This window comes from Oncorhynchus keta, unplaced genomic scaffold (genome assembly GCF_023373465.1).
Source record: "Oncorhynchus keta strain PuntledgeMale-10-30-2019 unplaced genomic scaffold, Oket_V2 Un_contig_3376_pilon_pilon, whole genome shotgun sequence".
NCBI classification, from domain to species: Eukaryota; Metazoa; Chordata; class Actinopteri; order Salmoniformes; family Salmonidae; genus Oncorhynchus; species Oncorhynchus keta.
The window spans coordinates 370,929-396,854 of record NW_026287222.1 but is presented as its reverse complement, the minus strand read 5'-3'; the positions used below and the strand labels follow the sequence as shown (position 1 = coordinate 396,854).

The 25,926-nt window shown below is 48.4% G+C and overlaps 1 protein-coding gene and 1 long non-coding RNA gene across 3 annotated transcripts in view; both read right to left on the bottom strand.

Moving 5' to 3' along the window:
• Nucleotides 1-25,926, bottom strand: part of LOC127923913 (zeta-sarcoglycan) — a 369,996-nt gene that overhangs the window by 153,904 nt on the left and 190,166 nt on the right. Inside the window, exon 1 of one of the 2 annotated variants that reach the window (XM_052508122.1) lies at nucleotides 19,586-19,705. The exons of the other annotated variant lie outside the window; for it this stretch is intronic. The gene's annotated coding sequence lies outside the window, so the exon portion shown is untranslated. Of the gene's footprint in view, nucleotides 1-19,585; nucleotides 19,706-25,926 lie in introns of those variants that run through there. 2 annotated transcript variants of the gene reach the window in all.
• LOC127923916 (uncharacterized) lies at nucleotides 89-911 on the bottom strand. The gene is made up of 3 exons (XR_008116103.1): nucleotides 871-911; nucleotides 543-630; nucleotides 89-234 (listed from the first exon to the last, which is right to left on the bottom strand). It is a non-coding gene; the product is annotated as an uncharacterized LOC127923916 (long non-coding RNA).

Genomic DNA, 25,926 nt, shown 5'->3' with positions numbered 1-25,926 from the left:
TCTAAGTCCACAACCTACACCATCTAAGTCCACTACCTACACCATCCAAGTCCACTACCTACACCATCTAAGTCCACAACCTACACCATCTAAGTCCACTACCTACACCATCTAAGACCACTACCTACACCATCTAAGTCCACTACCTACACCATCTAAGACCACTACCTACACCATCTAAGACCACTACCTACACCATCTAAGTCCACTACCTACACCATCTAAGACCACTACCTACACCATCTAAGTCCACTACCTACACCATCTAAGTCCACTACCTACACCATCTAAGTCCACTACCTACACCATCTAAAGCCACTACCTACACCATCTAAAGCCACTACCTACACCATCTAAGTCCACTACCTACACCATCTAAGTCCACTACCTACACCATCTAAGTCCACTACCTACACCATCTAAGACCACTACCTACACCATCTAAGTCCACTACCTACACCATCTAAGACCACTACCTACACCATCTAAGTCCACTACCTACACCATCTAAGTCCACTACCTACACCATCTAAAGCCACTACCTACACCATCTAAGACCACTACCTACACCATCTAAGTCCACTACCTACACCATCTAAGACCACTACCTACACCATCTAAGACCACTACCTACACCATCTAAGACCAATACCTACAACATCTGTCCACTACCTACACCATCTAAGTCCACTACCTACACCATCTAAGTCCACTACCTACACCATCTAAGTCCACTACCTACACCATCTAAGTCCACTACCTACACCATCTAAGTCCACTACCTACACCATCTAAGTCCACTACCTACACCATCTAAGTCCACTACCTACACCATCTAAGTCCACTACCTACACCATCTAAGACCACTACCTACACCATCTAAGTCCACTACCTACACCATCTAAGTCCACTACCTACACCCTCTAAGTCCACTACCTACACCCTCTAAGACCACTACCTACACCCTCTAAGACCACTACCTACACCATCTAAGACCACTACCTACACCATCTAAGACCACTACCTACACCATCTAAGACCACTACCTACAACATCTGTCCACTACCTACAACAACGCATCCCTCCGTCACGTCCCTCAAACCCAACGGACCAACTCTGCCGGACCAGCAGAGCAGGTGTGTGTGTGGACCTGGTCCAGCCTCTCTTCTGTCCTCTCCATTCTGGCCTTCTCCTAGGAGCTCATGTTGTGACTACAGATGCTCACAGCCCTCTTCACAACTCTCTCTCCCCTCTATTCGGTTTACTGGCAGATCACCTTCTGCTGACAAAGTCCTCCTCTCCTCTCCTCTCCTCTCCTCTCCTCTCCTCTCCGCCACCATGCTGCCTGTCTGGCATCACCACTTCACTGTTGCTTGTTGTTCTGTGGGGGTCTCTGTCTCTGGACAGAAAGAGGAGGATGGAAATGCATAAATTCAGTGTTTGCATCCAAAATGTCAGCCTATTCCCTGTATAGTGCACTACTTTTGACTGGAAGTAGACACTCTTTTCCTTTCAAACCCCATGAAGGAGAGTGATAAAGTACACATTTTGGGAGAAATAAGAGATGATTGGGGTGCAATCCTCGCCTTATTTATGCCAACGAGCACTGGCATTGTTCCTCACAACATCCCTCCCTGGTGAGGCCTCCCCCTACAGGCCAGATAACAACATTACAGGCTGCTTGTAGGCATTTTACTGTACTCTGTGTGGCTGTGTGCTAATGAAGCCAACATGGGAAGCGGTGACTAGGAACAGCTTTACTCCAGCGTGGCTCCATGCCTGTACATAGGTTTATTTATGTACCAAAAGGTCAGGGATCAGTCTAAAGATGTGCAGGAGGGAGCGAGAGGAGAGAAAGGTCATATTAACTGGAGAAGGTAAGACATTTGTGATTGAGGGAAGGATGAGAAAATACAGCATTCTTCTGTGTCACACTTTGTCATGAGATGACGTTGAATAGGCAGCACATGGGGCTTAGTGTGTGTGTGTGCGTGTTTGTGTGTGTGTCAGAGAGGTGATGGAAGTGTGTGTGTACTGTGTGTGTGTGTGTGTGTGTAAATCTCTCATGGTGACAGAATCAGAACACCAGCTTTATGATGTTGCTCAGTGAGCTCTGATCTCTCTCCCTCCCCGTGTTTGTGTGTTTTCTCCGTGCCTGCGTCACAAATGTCCCCCTAATTCCTATATAGTGCACTACTTTTCCCAGGGCCCATAGGGAATAGCCTGTTATACAGGGGATAGGGTGCCATGTAGGATTTATTCCATGGTGCAGTCTCTGACCATTCACTAACCCTCACTGATAGAGCTGTGTGTGTGTGTGTGTGTGTGTGTGTGTGTGTGTGTGTGTGTGTGTGTGTGTGTGTGTGTGTGTGTGTGTGTGTGTGTGTGTGTGTGTGTGTGTGTGTGTGTGTGTGTGCGTGCGTGCGTGCGTGCGTGCGTGCGTGCGTGCGTGCGTGCGTGCGTGCGTGCGTGCGTGTGTGTGTGTGTGTGTTAGATTTACTCCCCACATGTCCCTTTATGCACTCTCATCTATCAGAGTGCCTGATGAATTTCTACACACTGAGGAGGAGAGAGAGAGTCTCTCTCTAAACATATCCAATCTCTGTCACAATCAGCCCTGCCAAACCACTAGCTCATCACGTTCTCCCTCCATTTCCAACCAGCATCACCAGCTTCACTCCTCAGAACACCTCTTTTCTCCCTAATCTGTCAGTTTCTTTTCTACAAGACGCATGCTAAGTGATCATTCAAAAGTCTGCTCACGTGTACACTGGTGACCGATGGACCCTGCCGCCTTATCGACCGGCAGAGAGAGAGAGAGAGAGAGAGAGAGAGAGAGAGAGAGAGAGAGAGAGAGAGAGAGAGAGAGAGAGAGAGTTTTTGAGAAAGTCTGTCTGTGTGTGTGTGTGTAAACCAGGGATTAGCTGACCTTATGCCAGTGTAATTGCCCCCTGCTGAAGGTGTGACGCTGATTGTGGGACAGTTATTCTCTCTTTATGTCCCTTTAGCAGAGAATCAATGTGGAGGCCCTTACCTTTCTCCTTCTCCACTACAATTGATGGGCTTTAATCAACGCCCTTTGTGTTCCGTTGTAGTAGTGTGTGTGTGTGTTTGCGTGCACGTGTGTGTGTTTGCATGCATGTGTGTGCGCACTTGATTGTGTGCGATGTCAGAGATGCCAGAAGCATGATTCAGTCGATGTCACAATCCCCCTACCCACACACACACACACAACCAACCGTAGCTTTGCTCTAACAATCTCAAAATAGATAGTGTATGGTGTAGCAGTAACTAGATGGTAGTATGGCAGCACCTCAGGGCGAGGATAGCTGCAGACGTCTGCCTAGCGGGTCCCTCTCCCTCCTCTCCCAGATATATGTCTATGGGGATTCATTTTGAAATGGCAGTGGAGCTGTTTAGGTGCAGATCCCATATCAGGGTACCTGGGTTTCATAACTCAAACCTCCAGGGAGGCTTTCTACACACACGCACACACACACACACACACCGCCAAGCACCCATACCCCAAGGCCACCGCTAACGCAGCCATGCCAGCAAAAGCATTTACCTTTAAGTTATTTGCATAATTGATTTGCTTGCTGTAGACCTTGATGCGGGGCGAGTTACAACCTACCACCCTAACCCCATTGAAAGTGGATGGGAACTAACGTGTGTGTGTGTTAGTGTGTATGCATGTGCTTGTGCTTGTGTGTGTGATGGGAACTCTGTGTCCTAGTCACACTGCGAGGGAGCCATCTCACTCAAGGGCATCCCAGTCACAATGGCTCTTATAGGTTTACAGCCGGCCCTGAGTTACGGCTACTGTGTACAGTACAGTGGTGGTGGTGCAGATAGGGCTGTCCCAGCAGGGACACAGCACATCAACTACCATGTACAGGATGTCAGTAGTGTAAGCATATGTTAGCAACTGCATATTTCTGTTGAATGCATTCAGTTGTTCCTCCTTCCCTTTCCCTTTCCTTTCCTTTCCTTTCCCTTTCCTTTTCCCTTTCCCTTCCCTTCCCTTCCTTTCCCCTTTCCCTTCCCTTCCCTTCCCTTCCCTTTCCTTTCCTTTCCTTTCCTTTTCCCTTTCCTTTTCCCTTTCCCTTCCTTTCCCCTTTCCCTTCCCTTCCCTTCCTTTCCCCCTTCCCTTCCCTTCCCTTTCCTTTCCTTTCCTTTCCTTTCCCTTTCCTTTCCTTTTCCCTTTCCCTTCCCTTCCCTTCCTTTCCCTTCCCTTCCCTTCCCTTCCTTTCCCCCTTCCCTTCCTTTCCTTTCCTTTCCTTTCCTTCCTTCCTTTCCCCTTTCCCTTCCCTTCCCTTTCCTTTCCTTTCCTTTCCTTTCCTTCCTTCCTTTCCCCTTTCCCTTCCCTTCCCTTCCCTTCCCTTTCCTTTCCTTTCCTTTCCTTTCTTTCCTTCCTTTCCCCTTTCCCTTCCCTTTCCTTTCCTTTCCTTTCCTTTCCTTTCCTTTCCCTTTCCTTTTCCCTTCCCTTCCCTTTCCTTTCCCTTTCCTTTCCCTTCCCCTTTCCCTTCCCTTTCCCTTCCCTTTCCTTTCCCTTCCCTTCCCTTTCCTTTCCTTTCCTTTCCTTTCCTCCTTTCCTTCCTTCCTTTCCCCTTTCCCTTCCCTTCCCTTCCCTTCCCTTTCCTTTCCTTTCCTTTCCTTTCTTTCCTTTCCTTCCTTCCTTTCCCCTTTCCCTTCCCTTCCCTTCCCTTCCCTTCCCTTTCCTTTCCTTTCCTTTCTTTCCCCTTCCTTTCCCCTTCCCTTCCCTTCCCTTCCCTTTCCTTTCCTTTCCTTTCCTTTCCTTCCTTCCTTCCTTTCCCCTTTCCCTTCCCTTCCCTTTCCTTTCCTTTCTTTCCCCTTCCCTTCCCTTCCCTTTCCTTTCCCTTTCCTTTCCTTTCCTTTCCTTCCTTTCCTTTCCCCTTTCCCTTCCCTTCCTTCCCTTTCCTTCCCTTCCCTTTCCTTTCCTTTCCCCCCTTCCTTTCCCCTTCCCTTCCCTTCCCTTTCCTTTCCTTTCCTTTCCTTTCCCCTTCCCTTCCCTTCCCTTCCCTTTCCTTTCCTTTCCTTTCCTTTCCTTTCCCCTTCCCTTCCCTTTCCTTTCCTTTCCTTTCCCCTTCCCTTCCCTTCCCTTTCCTTTCCTTTCCTTTCCTTTCCTTTCCTTCCTTCCTTTCCCCTTTCCCTTCCCTTCCCTTCCCTTTCCTTTCCTTTCCTTTCTTTCCCCTTCCTTTCCCCTTCCCTTCCCTTTCCTTTCCTTTCCTTTCCTTCCTTCCTTTCCCCTTTCCCTTCTCTTCCCTTTCCTTTCCTTTCTTTCCCCTTCCTTTCCCCTTCCCTTCCCTTTCCTTTCCTTTCCTTTCCTTTCCTTTCCTTTCCTTCCTTCCTTTCCCCTTTCCCTTCCCTTTCCTTTCCTTTCTTTCCCCTTCCTTTCCCCTTCCCTTCCCTTCCCCTTCCCCCTTCCCTTCCCTTCCCTTCCCTTCCCTTCCCTTTCCTTTCCCTTTCCCTTCCCTTCCCTTCCCTTCCCTTCCCTTCCTTTCCTTCCCTTCCCTTCCCTTCCCTTCCCTTTCCCTTCCCCTTCCCTTCCCCCTTCCCCCTTCCCTTCCCTTCCCTTCCCTTTCCTCCTTCCCTTCCCTTCCCTTCCTTTCCCTTCCCTTCCCTTCCCTTCCCTTCCCTTCCCTTCCCTTTCCCTTTCCCTTTCCCTTCCCCTTTCCCCTTCCCTTCCCCCCTTCCCTTCCCTTTCCCCCTTCCCTTCCCTTCCCTTCCCTTCCCTTCCCTTCCCTTCCCTTCCCTTTCCCCCCTTCCCTTCCCTTTCCCCCCTTCCCTTCCCCCTTCCCTTCCCTTTCCCCCTTCCCTGTCCCTTCCCTTTCCCTTTCCCTTTCCCTTCCCTTCCCTTCCCTTTCCCTGAATAGGGCCAATGGTTTCTTTTCTGTTCTTTCCCAAACCTTAACCCGTATCTAAACTTAACTGTTGACGTTTATCCCCCTCCTGGACAAACGTTGAATACTGAAGTCAAACCGGCAGATTTTTGTTGCACACACACTACAGACAACTGAAACACACAACGCAATGCGAATGCACACACAACACAAACACACACAACGCAAACACACACAAGGGTCTAGCAAAAGTACTCATCATCCACCAGCTTCCAAACATCGCTTCCCTCCCTGCCCGGCGACCGTTGCCACGGCTACAGCAGAGATATGATCTATTTAATAATTACCCTCACGTTTGATCCGCTCGTTAAAGGACAACACTAATGAAGGAATACAAGATGCGAGGGGCGACAGGGAGACGATGCAAATTACCCTTCACCCCTCTGGCCTCCAAACACGGACGGGGTGAGCAGGGCAGGTCGGGGTCCCAGACATTCTTTATCAGCGACATGATCTGACGAGGCGCCGCGTGGCGCCGTAATCAAATCAGCACCCTGCCGGTCAGAATACGCCTCAGAATAACAACAAACTCATGAGATAGAAAGCCAAGAGAAAGTTGTTCTTTCAGACTCATAACAAGTCCTGTAGCAACATCTCTGGAAGGACAATGCAATGCAGCACAGTTAAATATAGTGGACAGCGTTTATAAAGAGGATTGCATCAGGTTAACATCCCTTACACCACACATACACGCACACGCACGCACACACACCCACCCACACACACACACACCCACCCCCCCCCACACACACACACACACACACACACCACAGGTGGTTGGAGGCACATGATGAGGACAGGGTCCTGGTAACTGGGGGGAAATTAGTGGAATGGTTTCAAACACTTCTAACCAATGGTTTCCATGGTTTCCAGGTGTTTGATGCCATTCCATTTGCTCCATTCCAGACATTATTATGAGCCTCACCAGCCTCCTGTGACCCACACACTTAATAAAAAGCTGAGTCTATATCTGTTGTCATACAGTATGTATTTATATCTATGGGTCTGGCTGTATTACTGTAATACTATGTGTTCAGTGTGTATATGGCTCTACTGCAGTAGCAGGTCTGGCTGTATTACTGTAATACTATGTGTTCAGGGTGTATATGGCTCTACTGCAGTAGCAGGTCTGGCTGTATTACTGTAATACTATGTGTTCAGGGTGTATATGGCTCTACTGCAGTAGCAGGTCTGGCTGTATTACTGTAATACTATGTGTTCAGGGTGTATATGGCTCTACTGCAGTAGCAGGTCTGGCTGTATTACTGTAATACTATGTGTTCAGGGTGTATATGGCTCTACTGCAGTAGCAGGTCTGGCTGTATTACTGTAATACTATGTGTTCAGGGTGTATATGGCTCTACTGCAGTAGCAGGTCTGGCTGTATTACTGTAATACTATGTGTTCAGGGTGTATATGGCTCTACTGCAGTAGCAGGTCTGGCTGTATTACTGTAATACTATGTGTTCAGGGTGTATATGGCTCTACTGCAGTAGCAGGTCTGGCTGTATTACTGTAATACTATGTGTTCAGGGTGTATATGGCTCTACTGCAGTAGCAGGTCTGGCTGTATTACTGTAATACTATGTGTTCAGTGTGTATATGGCTCTACTGCAGTAGCAGGTCTGGCTGTATTACTGTACTATGTGTGTTCTGTGTGTATATGGCTCTACTGCAGTAGCAGGTCTGGCTGTATTACTGTAATACTATGTGTTCAGGGTGTATATGGCTCTACTGCAGTAGCAGGTCTGGCTGTATTACTGTAATACTATGTGTTCAGTGTGTATATGGCTCTACTGCAGTAGCAGGTCTGGCTGTATTACTGTAATACTATGTGTTCAGGGTGTATATGGCTCTACTGCAGTAGCAGGTCTGGCTGTATTACTGTAATACTATGTGTTCAGTGTGTATATGGCTCTACTGCAGTAGCAGGTCTGGCTGTATTACTGTAATACTATGTGTTCAGGGTGTATATGGCTCTACTGCAGTAGCAGGTCTGGCTGTATTACTGTAATACTATGTGTTCAGTGTGTATATGGCTCTACTGCAGTAGCAGGTCTGGCTGTATTACTGTAATACTATGTGTTCAGGGTGTATATGGCTCTACTGCAGTAGCAGGTCTGGCTGTATTACTGTAATACTATGTGTTCAGTGTGTATATGGCTCTACTGCAGTAGCAGGTCTGGCTGTATTACTGTAATACTATGTCTTCAGTGTGTATATGGCTCTACTGCAGTAGCAGGTCTGGCTGTATTACTGTAATACTATGTCTTCAGTGTGTATATGGCTCTACTGCAATAGCAGGCCTTGACCTGCCATACTATTCTAAGTCAATCTACATTTACATTTACATTTAAGTCATTTAGCAGACGCTCTTATCCAGAGCGACTTACAAATTGGTGCATGATGTCATCTTCACAGCTCTACCGTGGCTGAGGTCACCAGCACATACACACCCTCCTTCAACCTCTCCTTTTCTCTAGCTGCCTCTGGCAAGTTGCCAAATATCACTCACTACTTTCCCCACCTCTCTGTCTCTCACTCTGTTACGTTAGTCACACACACAATCTTTATTATTTCAAGGTTGGAGACACCCATGGCCTGGCCTCAGGTAACCAGGTAGCATTAAAACACAGCACCCCCCCACACACACACACACACACACACACACAACTAAAGAAAAGATGAATCAGCGTATACAAATTTGGGAGAACAGCTCAACAGTAAACAAACACTCCTCTTAATATAATAATAATATAATAATAATAATAATAATAATAATAATTATTATTATTTTTCCCCCTCCATCCCTCCATCCCTCCATCCCTCCACCTCTCCATTCTTCCATCTCTCCCTTTTTCCATCCTTCCATCCCTCCACCCTTCCATCCCTCTATCCCTCCCCTTTTCCATCATTCCTTCCCTCCATCCCTCCCATCCTTCCATCCCTCCATCTCCCTTCTTTCTCCTCCTGACTTGTGGGTTTAAATGGAGCAGCAGAACCTCGCCTGCCTCGACAGAACTCCCTCTTAGCACATGGTCTGTTCAGGTGAAAAATATATGTTTTTTCAACAGGCTTTAATCTGGGTCTTGTCTTGCCTCTCCTCTGAGTGTGGACCTGCTGGGAGGCTGGTGCTAACAATGTCCAACACCCAGTTGTCAAACTTGAACTTTCAATTAAAAGGACTCCCAGTAGTGAGGTCCAGGGAGGAGGACAGGGGGAGGGGAGGCCGCTAGGGTGAGAGAGGGGGCAGGGGGAGGGGTGGCCACTAGGGTTAGAGAGGGGGCAGGGGGAGGGGAGGCCACTAGGGTGAGAGAGGGGGCAGGGGGAGGGGAGGCCACTAGGGTGAGAGAGGGGGCAGGAGGAGGAGAGGCCACTAGGGTGAGAGAGGGGGCAGGAGGAGGGGGGTCTGTTAGTAGTAGATATGCCTTGGGACAGTTAGAGAATGCCTTTCTATCACATTTATCTTACTGTCAGGCCCAGCATTGTGTCCGTGTGTATCTGTTTGTGTGTCACGATGACAGTAGCTTGTTGCTCTGCGAATGACACAATGTGTGTGGGTGGGTGTGTTTCTGCAAGTCGATGTGTGTGTGCACTCATGTGCATGAGTGATGAGCAATACCCAAATGCATCGGGGGTGCCAGAGTGTGAACTTGTGTGTGTGTTTCCATGCCAATGCGTGTTTGTGTCCATGCCAATGTGTGTGTGTATGTGTGCGTGTTTCCATGCCAATGCGTGTTTGTGTCCATGCCCATGTGTGTGTGTGTATCCATGCCCATGTGTGTGTGTTTCCATGCCCGTGTGTGTGTGTGTTTCCATGCCAATGCATGTCTGTGTCCATGCCAATGTGTGTGTGTGTGTGTGTATGTGTGTGTGTTTCCATGCCCATGTGTGTGTGTGTGTGTGTTTCCATGCCCGTGTGTGTGTGTGTGTGTGTGTGTGTGTGTGTGTGTGTGTGTGTGTGTGTGTGTGTGTGTGTGTGTGTGTGTGTGTGTGTGTGTGTGTGTGTGTGTGTGTGTGTGTGTGTTTCCATGCCCGTGTGTGTGTGTGTGTGTGTGTGTGTGTGTGTGTGTGTGTGTGTGTGTGTGTGTGTGTGTGTGTGTGTGTGTGTGTGTGTGTGTGTGTGTGTGTGTGTGTGTGTGTGGGCCTTAAAGGACACCAGATGCCCATATGAATATGTTCCTATGAAGGAGGAGACAGACAGATGACATTGACAGCTACTGGTCAGGCCTGGTCCTCCATCCCCCTTTCCTGGCAGAACCACCCAGCAACAATAAAACAACCCCATTTTCATCCTTCCCGACATTTCCCTGTTTTCATCCTTCCCGACAGTGCCCTGTTTTCATCCTTCCCGACATTGCCCTGTTTTCATCCTTCCCGACAGTGCCCTGTTTTCATCCTTCCCGACAGTGCCCTGTTTTCATCCTTCCCGACAGTGCCCTGTTTTCATCCTTCCCGACATTGTCCTGTTTTCATCCTTCACGACAGTGCCCTGTTTTCATCCTTCCCGACATTGCCCTGTTTTCATCCTTCCCGACATTGCCCTGTTTTCATCCTTCCCGACATTGCCCTGTTTTCATCCTTCCCGACATTGCCCTGTTTTCATCCTTCCCGACAGTGCCCTGTTTTCATCCTTCCCGACATTGCCCTGTTTTCATCCTTCCCGACATTGCCCTGTTTTCATCCTTCCCGACAGTGCCCTGTTTTCATCCTTCCCGACAGTGCCCTGTTTTGCGAGGCAATATCTTTTGACAGTAAAAGCGGCAAGTGTGTCCCAAATGCCACCCTATTCCCTACAGGCACACGACTTTTGACCAGAACCTATGGGCCCTGGTCAAAAGTAGTGCACTATATATTGAATAGGGACGCAGACCCGATCTACATACAAAGTTACATCTGGAGCACGATTTAACCAGAAATCAAGAAAAGGAGGAGGAATGAGGGGAGAACGGCATATTAAATAAGTCTCAAATGATGCAACTTCAAGGTGTTTCCATTGAGGGCAGGTGAATGTTAATGCTGGTTGGGATCGCTAGAGAGACGATCAGTGAGGAACAATGGCCTCTAAGCAGGCCTTGATGAAGACATCATTGTATTAGTTAATATCGTGACCCCCGTCCACTGAGTTGATCTGTACTACCCATTCATCCTCTTCTCCCCCAACTCACCACCCTTACCCTACCCAAATGCAGAGGCATTTGAAGCCCCAATGGCTTATCCCTGTCCAGGGGTCATTACAATACAATAGCTCATGGATATTAAATCTAACCATGCATGGAATAAATACAAAAACAAGCTCCTCAAGGACAATCTAGAGACACTACTTGCTGACTGCTACAAAGAGGGGAACGTTCATTTTCCACCCAGACCATCCCCTGGCATGGTGCTATATTAACACAGACCATCCCCTGGCATGGTGCTATATTAACACAGACCATCCCCTGGCATGGTGCTATATTAACACAGACCATCCCCTGGCATGGTGCTATATTAACACAGACCATCCCCTGGCACGGTGCTATATTAACACAGACCATCCCCTGGCACGGTGCTATATTAACACAGACCATCCCCTGGCATGGTGCTATATTAACACAGACCATCCCCTGGCACGGTGCTATATTAACACAGACCATCCCCTGGCATGGTGCTATATTAACACAGACCATCCCCTGGCACGGTGCTATATTAACACAGACCATCCCCTGGCACGGTGCTATATTAACACAGACCATCCCCTGGCACGGTGCTATATTAACACAGACCATCCCCTGGCACGGTGCTATATTAACACAGACCATCCCCTGGCACGGTGCTATATTAACACAGACCATCCCCTGGCACGGTGCTATATTAACACAGACCATCCCCTGGCACGGTGCTATATTAACACAGACCATCCCCTGGCATGGTGCTATATTAACACAGACCATCCCCTGGCATCGACCATGCTATATTAACACAGACCATCCCCTGGCATGGTGCTATATTAACACAGACCATCCCCTGGCACGGTGCTATATTAACACAGACCATCCCCTGGCATGGTGCTATATTAACACAGACCATCCCCTGGCATGGTGCTATATTAACACAGACCATCCCCTGGCATGGTGCTATATTAACACAGACCATCCCCTGGCATGGTGCTATATTAACACAGACCATCCCCTGGCATGGTGCTATATTAACACAGACCATCCCCTGGCATGGTGCTATATTAACACAGACCATCCCCTGGCATGGTGCTATATTAACACAGACCATCCCCTGGCATGGTGCTATATTAACACAGACCATCCCCTGGCATGGCATGGTGCTATATTAACACAGACCATCCCCTGGCACGGTGCTATATTAACACAGACCATCCCCTGGCATGGTGCTATATTAACACAGACCATCCCCTGGCATGGTGCTATATTAACACAGACCATCCCCTGGCATGGTGCTATATTAACACAGACCATCCCCTGGCACGGTGCTATATTAACACAGACCATCCCCTGGTGCTATATTAACACAGACCATCCCCTGGCACGGTGCTATATTAACACAGACCATCCCCTGGCACGGTGCTATATTAACACAGACCATCCCCTGGCACGGTGCTATATTAACACAGACCATCCCCTGGCACGGTGCTATATTAACACAGACCATCCCCTGGCACGGCTATATTAACACAGACCATCCCCTGGCATTAACACAGACCATCCCCTGGCACGGTGCTATATTAACACAGACCATCCCCTGGCACGGTGCTATATTAACACAGACCATCCCCATCCCCTGGCACGGTGCTATATTAACACAGACCATCCCCTGGCACGGTGCTATATTAACACAGACCATCCCCTGTGCTATATTAACACAGACCATCCCCTGGCACGGTGCTATATTAACACAGACCATCCCCTGGCACGGTGCTATATTAACACAGACCATCCCCTGGCACGGTGCTATATTAACACAGACCATCCCCTGGCACGGTGCTATATTAACACAGACCATCCCCTGGCACGGTGCTATATTAACACAGACCATCCCCTGGCACGGTGCTATATTAACACAGACCATCCCCTGGCACGGTGCTATATTAACACAGACCATCCCCTGGCATGGTGCTATATTAACACAGACCATCCCCTGGCATGGTGCTATATTAACACAGACCATCCCCTGGCATGGTGCTATATTAACACAGACCATCCCCTGGCATGGTGCTATATTAACACAGACCATCCCCTGGCACGGTGCTATATTAACACAGACCATCCCCTGGCACGGTGCTATATTAACACAGACCAGACCATCCCCTGGCACGGTGCTATATTAACACAGACCATCCCCTGGCATGGCATGGTGCTATATTAACACAGACCATCCCCTGGCACGGTGCTATATTAACACAGACCATCCCCTGGCATGGTGCTATATTAACACAGACCATCCCCTGGCATGGTGCTATATTAACACAGACCATCCCCTGGCACGGTGCTATATTAACACAGACCATCCCCTGGCATCCCCTGGCACGGTGCTATATTAACACAGACTATCCCCTGGCATGGTAGGGTGCTATATTAACACAGACCATCCCCTGGCATGGCGCGGTGCTATATTAACACAGACCATCCCCTGGCATGGTGCTATATTAACACAGACCATCCCCTGGCACGGTGCTATATTAACACAGACCATCCCCTGGCATGGTGCTATATTAACACAGACCATCCCCTGGCACGGTGCTATATTAACACAGACCATCCCCTGGCACGGTGCTATATTAACACAGACCATCCCCTGGCATGGCACGGTGCTATATTAACACAGACTATCCCCTGGCATGGCACAGTGCTATAAGAGCACACTACCCCTATGTCAAGAGAGAAGGGTATTGGCCCAGGGTGGAAACTCAGAATACTAGACATTGAGGAAATTGAAACAACCTCTGTCAACGTGTACTAGTCTGGGACAGTAATGGTGCAGGGCTTCCTCACGCAGTTCCAGCAGGACTTTTTCCGGATCAAAGAGAGAGCACAGCAGGAAAAGATCTCTCTCTCTCTGTGATGTCTCCCCCATCCTGAGTGAGTCCGATCACACCTCTTCAAAATGTCCTGCAGACAACGATAGTCACCGCCACCAGCACTGAACAAACCGAGGTCCCACAACTGCACTGCTCCTCCATCATTTAGAGGGAAAAATTCACAGAGCTGGAGAGACATGGTAGAGCTCAGAGAACTAATCCACACAATCCAGACAGACCAAACCCACAAAACAGACCAGCACAACAACACCCCCCTAACAAGACCCGGAGGGCAGAAGGTGGAGATGGACGGCTGTCTGAGAGAGCTGGCTGTTCTACGGACTGAGGTGAGAGAACTTAAAGAGGCACACATAGCACTGAAGGACGAGGTCAGAAAGCTGAGGTGTGACAGGGAGCAGAATACCCCCCCAGACAAGCCAGCAGAACAGCCCAGCTCAGACCAATACCAGAACCTCAACACCACAATGGGTGGAAATCTGTCCTTTGGTCTGATTAGTCCAAATTTGAGATTTTTGGTTCCAACTGCTGTGTCTTTGTGAGACGCGGAGTAGGTGAACGGATGATCTCTGCATGTGTGGTTCCCACCGTGAAGCATGGAGGAGGAGGTGTGATGGTGTGGAGGTGCTTTGCTGGTGACACTGTCAGTGATTTATTTAGAATTCAAAGCACAATTAACCAGCATGACTACCACAGCATACTGCAGTGAGCACTTAGTCAGACTATCATTTGTTGTTCAACAGGACAATGACCCAACACACCTCCAAGCTGTGTAAGGGCCATTTGACCAAGAAGGAGAGTGATGGAGTGCTGCATCAGATGACCTGGTCTCCACAGTCAACCGACCTCAACCCAATTGAGATAATTTAGGATGAGTCGGACCGCAGAGTGAGGGAAAAGCAGCCAACAGGTGCTCAGCATATGTGGGACCTCCTTCAAGACGGTTGGAAAAGCGTTCCAGGTGGTTGAGAGAATGCCAAGAGTGTGCAAAGCTGTCAATAAGGCAAAGGGTGACTACTTTGAAGAATCTAAAATATATTTGAATTTGTTTAACACTTTTTTTGGTTACTACATGATTCCATGTTGTCAGGATTTGGCCAGGGTTGTTCCGGTTTTTGGTCACTAGATGCCCCCATTGTGCCTTTTGACCTTTTGTTTTCCCTTGATCCCCATTATTATTTGCACCTGTGCCTCGTTTCCCCTGATTGTATTTAAACCCTTTGTTTTCCTCAGTTCTTTGCTCTGTGTTTGTATGTTAGCACCCAGCCCTAGTACTCTGTGAACTCTTGTTGATCCCGGTGGTCTCTCTTGTGGAATTCTGTTTTTTGTTCTTGTTTGTTTGTTTTTGAGTATTTTTTTAGGCTTTTTGTGCTTTACCTTCCACCTTGTGGATTTACCTTTTTGTCTTGGAGGATTACCTTTGTTCTTGTGGAATTCCTTTTGAGGTTGTGGAGTTACATGTTTTCCTGAAGAACTTCACTTTTTACTTCATTAAATACACCGTCTCAAGTACTGCTGTGTCTGCCTCATCTTCTGGGTTCTGCCAACTATTCGTGGCTCAGTTGGTTAAGTGACTGTTTCTCACTCCGGAGACCCGGGTTCCTAACCGGGTCCTGACACATGTGTGTTATTTCATAGTTTTCATGCTATTATTTTACAAAGATGAAAATAGGAAAAAATAAAGAAAAACCCTTGAATGAGTAGGTGTGTCCAAACTTTTGACTGGTACTGTATAGCCAGGCCACGAGCAGAACAACAGGCCCAACCCCCACTATTACACCTGCCTTAGCCCTATCCTGCAACCAAAGAGGTATGTATCAGCTGCTCAATATACTCTGCTCACACCTAATGTGATGATCGGGCCTAAACCACACAAAAAAAACACTAAACCCTATGGAACACAAAGCTTTTACAATCTCATCCTGGAATATACAAGGTATGAGGTCATCTGCCTTTGGCCTAAAGAGCAGGAACGCAGACTTCATCCAAGAAATCGTAAATACAGACATTGTCAACCTACAAGAAACATGGTGTAGAGGAGATGGACCCACTGGTTGCTCTCTAGGTTACAGAGAGCTGGTAGTCCCACTCCCTGAAACAGGGAAGAGACTCAGGGGGTATCCTAATTTGGTATAGAGCAGACCTAACCCTCTCTTTGAAAATAGCCAAAACATCAAATCTAAAAATGTCAAGCAGACAACCTAAGAAGTAACAATGACAAATGGTTTGATGAAGAATGCAAAAACCTAGGAAAGAAATTGAGAAACCCATCCAACCAAAAACATAGTTCCAGAAGACCTGAGCCTACACCTTCACTAAGGGGAATCACTAAAACAATACAGAAATACACTACGGAAAACGAAGGAACAGCAGGTCAGACATCAGCTCAATGTAATTGAAGAATCCATATAATCTAACTACTTCTGGGAAAATTGGAAATCTCTAAACAAACACAAAGAATTATCTATCCAAAATGGAGATGTCTGGATAAACCATAGAGAGAGAGAGGAAGAGAGAGAGAGAGAGAGAGAGAGAGAGAGAGGAAGAGAGAGAGAGAGAGAGAGAGGAAGAGAGAGAGAGAGAGAGAGAGAGAGAGAGAGAGAGAGAGAGAGAGAGAGAGAGAGAGAGAGAGAGAGAGAGAGAGAGAGCAAAGAGAGGAAGAAAGCAGGAGAGACTAAGATTGATTAGGCTGAGCTATTGATCTTGTCTGAGTTCACGCGTTTCTAACTGCATTGTTGGACGTCTCACATCCCCAGCTGTACACTTAAATCAATGTCTTATAGTACACACACACACACACACACACACACACACACACACACACACACACACACACACACACACACACACACACACACACACACACACACACACACACACACACACACACACACACACACACACACACACACACACACACACACACACACACACACACACCTTATCCAAGTGTGACACTAGTTACCCTAACAGTTCAATAAGGATGCATAAGTCAAATGAAAACTTGAATGATTGCATCTCATTCATTGCTCTTCTTCAACAACTAAAACGAAACAAACCCTGGATAAATATAATGGCGGTTTGACAATACAACATATGACGATCAATGGCCATCCGTCACGATCATAGAAAGAGGCTCGTTCCAAATCCTTAGGCTACGCCATTCTACTAAGAGGTCTTAACAGTGATAAACCTTTTGAATGGCCGCCCAATATGCTTCCTGTGGTTAACTGGATATTATGTAAATAAGTGGTGGAATTGTCCATTCTAAAACCTTTGGAATTCATACTCATTAACGCATCAGGCAGTCCTTCAACACCATAGGCACAGGAGAAGGGAGGAAAATGTGACTGAAAGTGACAGTGTGTGTGTGTCTGTTGCCTCTACATTTTCTGAAGGAGGGGAGGAGGAGGAGGAAGCCATTTGAATAGAATCACGCTGCATAGAAAGCAGCAGCTGGCAAGACAGACAGACAAACGGTTGTAACACTGAAAGAGCCACCTAACCCCTAACCAGCTCCATGTGCTGCAGACAGACAGACAGACAGACAGACAGACAGACAGACAGAACCCCAGACTATACAGTAGTACAGAGGGTTAGTGGGAGAGACAGGAATTCAATCCTTCATTTCTCTATCTCGCTCTAGCCTCAGAAATACACACAGGGAGGAAGAGAATTGACTGAGTAGCTGAAAAGGATCCTGGAAGATGTCCATCCCTTTTAAAGGGGAGAGAGAGAGAAAGAGAGAGAGAGAGAGAGAGAGAGAGAGATAAAGAGAGAGATAAAGAGAGAGATAGAGAGATAAAGAGAGAGATAAAGAGATAAAGAGACCCCTCAGCCTCATGCCTGCTAGACCGGCAAGGGAAGACAAGCCAACAGAGCCCACACACACTTCTTGACCTGCAGGCCACACACACACTACATGGTCACTGAGTGTATCAACTCTCACTGAAGCCAATGCACCCTACCTGTCTCAGTCTCAACCTCTTCAACGATACACGTTGTATCCTGTTGACACCAGCTGGACCTTAAGTACTGCACATCCAAAGGCCTGGATTAGTGGATGTGTCTTGGCAACAACATCCTTTTTACCAGCTTGTATGACTGCGAGTGTGTGTCCTTGCATGTGTTGGTTGGAGAGTGAACACGTGTGATTGCATTTAAGTGTATGTGCTGTGTGTGTGTTTGTGTGTGTGTGTTTGTGTGTGTGTGTTTGTGTGTGTGTGGTCCTCAATGTGTGGGCATTACCTGGAAACGCAGACACACACTCACACACACTCACACTTGGATGTGAGGGCTACATGCCTGGAGGGTGGCTGTGTTAATGGCTCACCTGGCATCACTGCCACCTCCTGCCAGAGGCTGTGAGCCTGGCACGGGCACAGTGGGCACAGAAAGGGGAGCCGCCTCGCTCCAGCTGCTGCCCAGGTGACAGAGGCTGCCTGGGGGAAGGAAGGGAGGGGGGGAACTAGGAGAGGATGGAGGGATGGATTGAAGAGAAAAAGAGGGATCGAGGGGAGGTTGAAGAGAAATAGAGGGATGGAGGGGAGGATTGGGGGCGCTTATTAGGGAGGAGTGGAGTGAGGGATGGAAGGCAAGAGGGGAAGATGGGTACAGTGACTAGGGAAGTGTGTAGGATAGAGGGATGAAAGTGTGAAGAGAAGGAAGGGAGGATAAGGACAGTGACTAGGGAAGTGTGTAGGATAGAGGGATGAAAGTGTGAAGAGAAGGAAGGGAGGATAAGGACAGTGACTAGGGAAGCGTGTAGGATAGAGGGATGAAAGTGTGAAGAGAAGGAAGGGAGGATAAGGACAGTGACTAGGGAAGCGTGGAGGATAGAGGGATGAAAGTATGAAGAGAAGGAAGGGAGGATAAGGACAGTGACTAGGGAAGTGTGTAGGATAGAGGGATGAAAGTGTGAAGAGAAGGGAGGGAGGATAAGGACAGTGACTAGGGAAGCGTGTAGGATAGAGGGATGAAAGTGTGAAGAGAAGGGAGGGAGGATAAGGACAGTGACTAGGGAAGCGTGGAGGATAGAGGGATGAAAGTGTGAAGAGAAGGAAGGGAGGATAAGGACAGTGACTAGGGAAGCGTGGAGGATAGAGGGATGAAAGTGTGAAGAGAAGGGAGGGAGGATAAGGACAGTGACTAGGGAAGCGTGTAGGATAGAGGGATGAAAGTGTGAAGAGAAGGGAGGGAGGATAAGGACAGTGACTAGGGAAGCGTGGAGGATAGAGGGATGAAAGTGTGAAGAGAAGGGAGGGAGGATAAGGACAGTGACTAGGGAAGCGTGGAGGATAGAGGGATGAAAGTGTGAAGAGAAGGGAGGGAGGATAAGGACAGTGACTAGGGAAGTGTGTAGGATAGAGGGATGAAAGTGTGAAGAGAAGGGAGGGAGGATAAGGACAGTGACTAGGGAAGTGTGTAGGATAGAGGGATGAAAGTATGAAGAGAAGGGAGGGAGGATAAGGACAGTGACTAGGGAAGTGTGTAGGATAGAGGGATGAAAGTGTGAAGAGAAGGGAGGGAGGATAAGGACAGTGACTAGGGAAGCGTGGAGGATAGAGGGATGGAATGAACAGTGGAGGAGAGGATAGGGAGTAGCAGGTATTACCTCTCTCTCCCTCCCCAGGGAGGCAGCATTATGGCCATGAATACTAAGAACCCAGGATGAGAGGACATGGTGGGGTACAGGGGACTGGTGGGTGTCCTGCCTGCTGGATGAGAGGACATGGTGGGGTACAGGGGACTGGTGGGTGTCCTGTCTGCTGGATGAGAGGACATGGTGGGGTACAGGGGACTGGTGGGTGTCCTGCCTGCTGGATGAGAGGACATGGTGGGGTACAGGGGACTGGTGGGTGTCCTGCCTGCTGGATGAGAGGACATGGTGGGGTACAGGGGACTGGTGGGTGTCCTGCCTGCTGGATGAGAGGACATGGTGGGGTACAGGGACTGGTAGGTGTCCTGCCTGCTGGATGAGAGGACATGGTGGGGTACAGGGGACTGGTGGGTGTCCTGCCTGCTGGATGAGAGGACATGGTGGGGTACAGGGGACTGGTGGGTGTCCTGTCTCCTGGATGAGAGGACATGGTGGGGTACAGGGGACTGGTGGGTGTCCTGCCTGCTGGATGAGAGGACATGGTGGGGTACAGGGGACTGGTAGGTGTCCTGTCTCCTGGATGAGAGGACATGGTGGGGTACAGGGGACTGGTGGGTGTCCTGTCTCCTGGATGAGAGGACATGGTGGGGTACAGGGGACTGGTGGGTGTCCTGCCTGCTGGATGAGAGGACATGGTGGGGTACAGGGGACTGGTAGGTGTCCTGTCTCCTGGATGAGAGGACATGGTGGGGTACAGGGGACTGGTGGGTGTCCTGTCTCCTGGATGAGAGGACATGGTGGGGTGGGACTGGTGGGTGTCCTGTCTCCTGGATGAGAGGACATGGTCAGGGGACTGGTGGGTGCCTGTCTCCTGGATGAGAGGACATGGTGGGGTACAGGGGACTGGGGATGACATGGTGGGGTACAGGGGACTGGTAGGTGTCCTGTCTCCTGGATGAGAGGACATGGTGGGGTACAGGGGACTGGTGGGTGTCCTGTCTCCTGGATGAGAGGACATGGTGGGGTACAGGGGACTGGTGGGTGTCCTGCCTGCTGGATGAGAGGACATGGTGGGGTACAGGGACTGGTGGGTGTCCTGTCTCCTGGATGAGAGGACATGGTGGGGTACAGGGGACTGGTGGGTGTCCTGCCTGCTGGATGAGAGGACATGATGGGGTACAGGGGACTGGTGGGTGTCCTGTCTCCTGGATGAGAGGACATGGTGGGGTACAGGTGACTGGTGGGTGTCCTGTCTCCTGGATGAGAGGACATGGTGGGGTACAGGGGACTGGTAGGTGTCCTGTCTCCTGGATGAGAGGACATGGTGGGGTACAGGTGACTGGTGGGTGTCCTGCCTGCTGGATGAGAGGACATGGTGGGGTACAGGGGACTGGTGGGTGTCCTGTCTCCTGGATGAGAGGACATGGTGGGGTACAGGGGACTGGTGGGTGTCCTGTCTCCTGGATGAGAGGACATGGTGGGGTACAGGGGACTGGTGGGTGTCCTGTCTCCTGGATGAGAGGACATGGTGGGGTACAGGGGACTGGTGGGTGTCCTGTCTGCTGGATGAGAGGACATGGTGGGGTACAGGGGACTGGTAGGTGTCCTGTCTGCTGGATGAGAGGACTGGTGGGTACTGTGTAGTGGTTGGGATTATGCTGGCTCAAGGATGACAACATATGAGAGCAGTGTCACATGCTAACACATGGACTGGAACACCCACGCATTTACACATGAATGCACGTGTGGCCGATGTGAAATGGCTAGCTGGTCAGCGGTGGTGTGCGCTAATAGTGTTTCAGTCGGTGACGTCACTCGCTCTGAGACCTAGAGTGGTTCCCCTTGCTCTGCAAGGGCCGTGGCTTTTGTGGTGAGATGGGTAACGATGCTCCGTGAGTGACTGTGGTTGATGTGTGCAGAGGGTTCCTAGTTCGAGCCCAGGTTGGGGTGAGGAGAGGGACGGAAGCTATATACGGATACACTCACACACATGCATGCACATACTCACAGCATACACACGTTTGCTCACTCGCACAAAAATACACACACACACACACACACACACATTACTATCATGCCATTTTATTATCCGGTAATTACATGTGGACGCCTTCATCTCTGTGCAAAAGTCCCAATTAGTAGCCTCCAGTGTTAATAATGTATAAATAGCATAGCTATGTATCTGTATTTTAAACTGGCACTAGTAATCGATTGTAAGACTGCGCTCTATTTTCTGTGCTCTTGTAAACCCAACCACCTGCTGTAAAACAGAACACAACCGTATAAAGCTCTGTTCACTGGTGATACATTCAAACGCAGCATCTGTCCTTGTAGCACACTGAGCCAGCGTCTCTCTCTCTCTCTTCTCTCACTCATCTAATCTCTCTCTTCCACATCCTCCCTCTCCCCCTCGCTCTCATAGTCTCTCAGTCTTCCTCATCCTAACTGTCTTTTCTCCCCCTTCTCTCATCCTTCGCCCCCCCATCCCCCCCGCTCTCTATCACCACCTCACATGCTTATATCTCTCCCCTCTACCCCTGCTCCCCTCCCTCCCTCTCCATCCCTTTCTCACCTAGCCACCATCGCACAGCACTTGGCCGTCAGCCACGGCCGGCTATACACCCAACATCTGGGTCTGGCAGTTCTGAGTGGCTGCTAGAAGAGCCCTAGGTTTAAAGAGATGTAAACCGCCAGCTGAGTCTGCCTGGTCTCTGTGCTTCAGATCTGTTTGAATGTCAAACCCGCTCGGGTGCCAAACTCGCCTCGCTGTCCATTGCATATTATGTACCACGGAATAAAACCTTCCAATGTATACATAAATATGTAATAGCCAGGAAGAAGACCATATATGGAGATGTATTATGTGACATACTGTACAATGGGACATTGTTTGTGGCTGGTCAACAGGTTGTTTGTTTGTCGAATGCACAAGTGGTATTTGCATTTGAAATAGTGGTAGGTAGGCTGGCAACATGCTTGTTGCCCGGCTGGTGCATATTATATATACAGTGGTATTTGCATTTGAAATAGTGGTAGGTAGGCTGGCAACAGGCTTGTTGCCCGGCTGGTGCATATTATATATACAGTGGTATTTGCATTTGAAATAGTGGTAGGTAGGCTGGCAACATGCTTGTTGCCCGGCTGGTGCATATTATATATACAGTGGTATTTGCATTTGAAATAGTGGTAGGTAGGCTGGAAACATGCTTGTTGCCCGGCTGGTGCATATTATATATACAGTGGTATTTGCATTTGAAATAGTGGTAGGTAGGCTGGCAACATGCTTGTTGCCCGGCTGGTGCATATTATATATACAGTGGTATTTGCATTTGAAATAGTGGTAGGTAGGCTGGAAACATGCTTGTTGCCCGGCTGGTGCATATTATATATACAGTGGGGCAAAAAAGTAAGGCAAAGGGTGGCTACTTTGAAGAATCTGAAATATAAAATATATCTTTATTTGTGTAAGACTTTTTTAGTTACCACATGACTCCTTATGTGTTATTGCATGGTTTTGATGTCTTCCCTATTATTCTACAATGTAGAAAATAGTACAAATAAAGAAAAGCCCTTGAATGAGTTGGTGTTCTAAAACTTTTGACCTGGACTGTAAATATGTATATATTTACATGTATACGTTTTATGGATACAGTATACGTAGATATTTTATGTGTAGATTGTCTGTGTGTGAGAGAAACCATGTCATTGAGATTATGACATCATTGACATTATGGGTGGAAGGTCTAGAATATTTAGAGTATTCAGAGGAAGCTGAACAGATGATACCAACATCATATAATATACTAACAGTATGGCCTTACATTAGGAGGTGAGTGGTTGTTTTCTAGTTTGGACATCTAAGACCCTAGTACACTAAACGGGCACTAAGCTGCGTCATGATCTTCACTAATAGTCAAGATCAGATCGAAGTATCGTTAAGGTAAACACCGACTGCCAGACAACAGTTTAACCGCCTGTCGCCGCCCCTTTTAAACGTCCAATAAAATATTCATTGTGTGATGTTTGCACACGGCCCCTGCTCCCCTGGCCCACGCTGTCAACGACGCTTGCCTTCCGGAGCATGTTCTTGTCATGTTTTGAGGAAGCGGTGGCGGCTGACATGAAGCCCCATAACAGTTAAAGCCTGGATACAGTGATTAAAGCGAGGCTGCATCTGACGCTAGTAAAGACGCCATGTACGTCGCCGATGCTGTACTGATGCTGGGCTGGGTAGAGGATGTTCAGTATGGGCTTCAGTATGGGCTGGGTAGGGGATGTTCAGTATGGGCTTCGGTATGGGCTGGGTAGGGGATGTTCAGTATGGGCTGGGTAGAGGATGTTCAGTATGGGCTTCAGTATGGGCTGGGTAGGGGATGTTCAGTATGGGCTTCAGTATAGGCTGGGTAGGGGATGTTCAGTATGGGCTTCAGTATGGGCTGGGTAGGGGATGTTCAGTATGGGCTGGGTAGGGGATGTTTATTATGGGCTTCAGTATGGGCTGGGTAGGGGATGTTCAGTATGGGCTTCAGTATGGGCTGGGTAGGGGATGTTCAGTATGGGCTGGGTAGGGGATGTTCAGTATGGGCTACAGTATGGGCTGGGTAGGGGATGTTCAGTATGGGCTTCAGTATGGGCTGGGTCAGTATGGGCTGGGTAGGGGATGTTCAGTATGGGCTGGGTAGGGGATGTTCAGTATGGGCTTCAGTATGGGCTGGGTAGGGGATGTTCAGTATGGGCTTCAGTATGGGCTGGGTAGGGGATGTTCAGTATGGGCTTCAGTATGGGCTGGGTAGGGGATGTTCAGTATGGGCTTCAGTATGGGCTGGGGATGTTCAGTATGGGCTTCAGTATGGGCTGGGTAGGGGATGTTCAGTATGGGCTTCAGTATGGGCTGGGTTGGGGATGTTCAGTATGGGCTTCAGTATGGGCTGGGTTGGGGATGTTCAGTATGGGCTTCAGTATGGGCTGGGAAGGGGATGTTCAGTATGGGCTTCAGTATGGGCTTCAGTATGGGCTGGGTAGGGGATGTTCAGTATGGGCTGGGTAGGGGATGTTTATTATGAGCTTCAGTATGGGCTGGGTAGGGGATGTTCAGTAGGGGCTGGGTAGGGGATGTTCAGTATGGGCTTCAGTGTGGGCTGGGTAGGGGATGTTCAGTATGGGCTTCAGTATGGGCTGGGTAGGGGATGTTCAGTATGGGCTGGGTAGGGGATGTTCAGTATGGGCCAATGTAAGGGATGTTCAGTATGGGCTTCAGTATGGGCTGGGTAGGGGATGTTCAGTATGGGCTGGGTAGGGGATGTTCAGTATGGGCTGGGTAGGGGATGTTCAGTATGGGCTTCAGTATGGGCTGGGTAGGGGATGTTCAGTATGGGCTTCAGTATGGGCTGGGTAGGGGATGTTCAGTATGGGCTTCAGTATGGGCTGGGTAGGGGATGTTCAGTATGGGCTGGGTAGGGGATGTTTATTATGGGCTTCAGTATGGGCTGGGTAGGGGATGTTTATTGTGCAGAAGCCTAGGTGTGTTCACTCTGTAAGGATGAGACCAAACTGTGCAGCCAATGGTTGAACTGATACAATGAGAATGATATATATATAGGAAATTAATCCCTGGGGCATGAAGGAGAAGAACCAAACTGACATCAACTGATTAAAGGCCCAGTGCAGTCGAAAATGTGATTTTTCTGTGTTTTATATATACTTCCACACTATGAGGTTGGAACTATTCTGTGAAATTCTGAAAATTATTATTAAATATTAACTCATTTTAGTTTGAGAGCTGTTTGAAAAAAACTGTCTGAAATTTCAGCCTGTGTTGGTTGGATGGAGTTTTGGCGTGCCAGGTGACATCATTGGGTGGTAAATTGGTTAATAGACCAATAAGAAAGAGAGTTACAAACCTCTCTGCCAATAACAGCTAGTTTTCCCCTCCCCACTCAGACCACTTTTGCTCTTTGCTAATTGTCTTTTTGACAATTTTACTTAAAAACAATCACAGTACGGTACTTAATCGCTACTCAGAATCTATTTGATATTTGGATAAAAACCGCTGCATTGGACCTTTAACATCTAGTAAATATTATGAAAATACCATCCTCCACTCCCAAAAACTAAGATTGTAGGCCTATGAACAATTACATCAAACAGTTAGGCATTAAAACAGTCCATTGAACACTTTGCCAGTAGTCTGTCTATATCAACTTTACAGTACTGTGACTTTGAGAAATTGCTACACTAATGCCAACCGTCATGGGTAACAACAAAATAGCCGCCGTAGATCCTGAGGCAGAAGGGCGGAAGAAATAAAGTTGGCTCCACTATCATAATCTAGCATGTGGAGCTAACTCACATTTTAA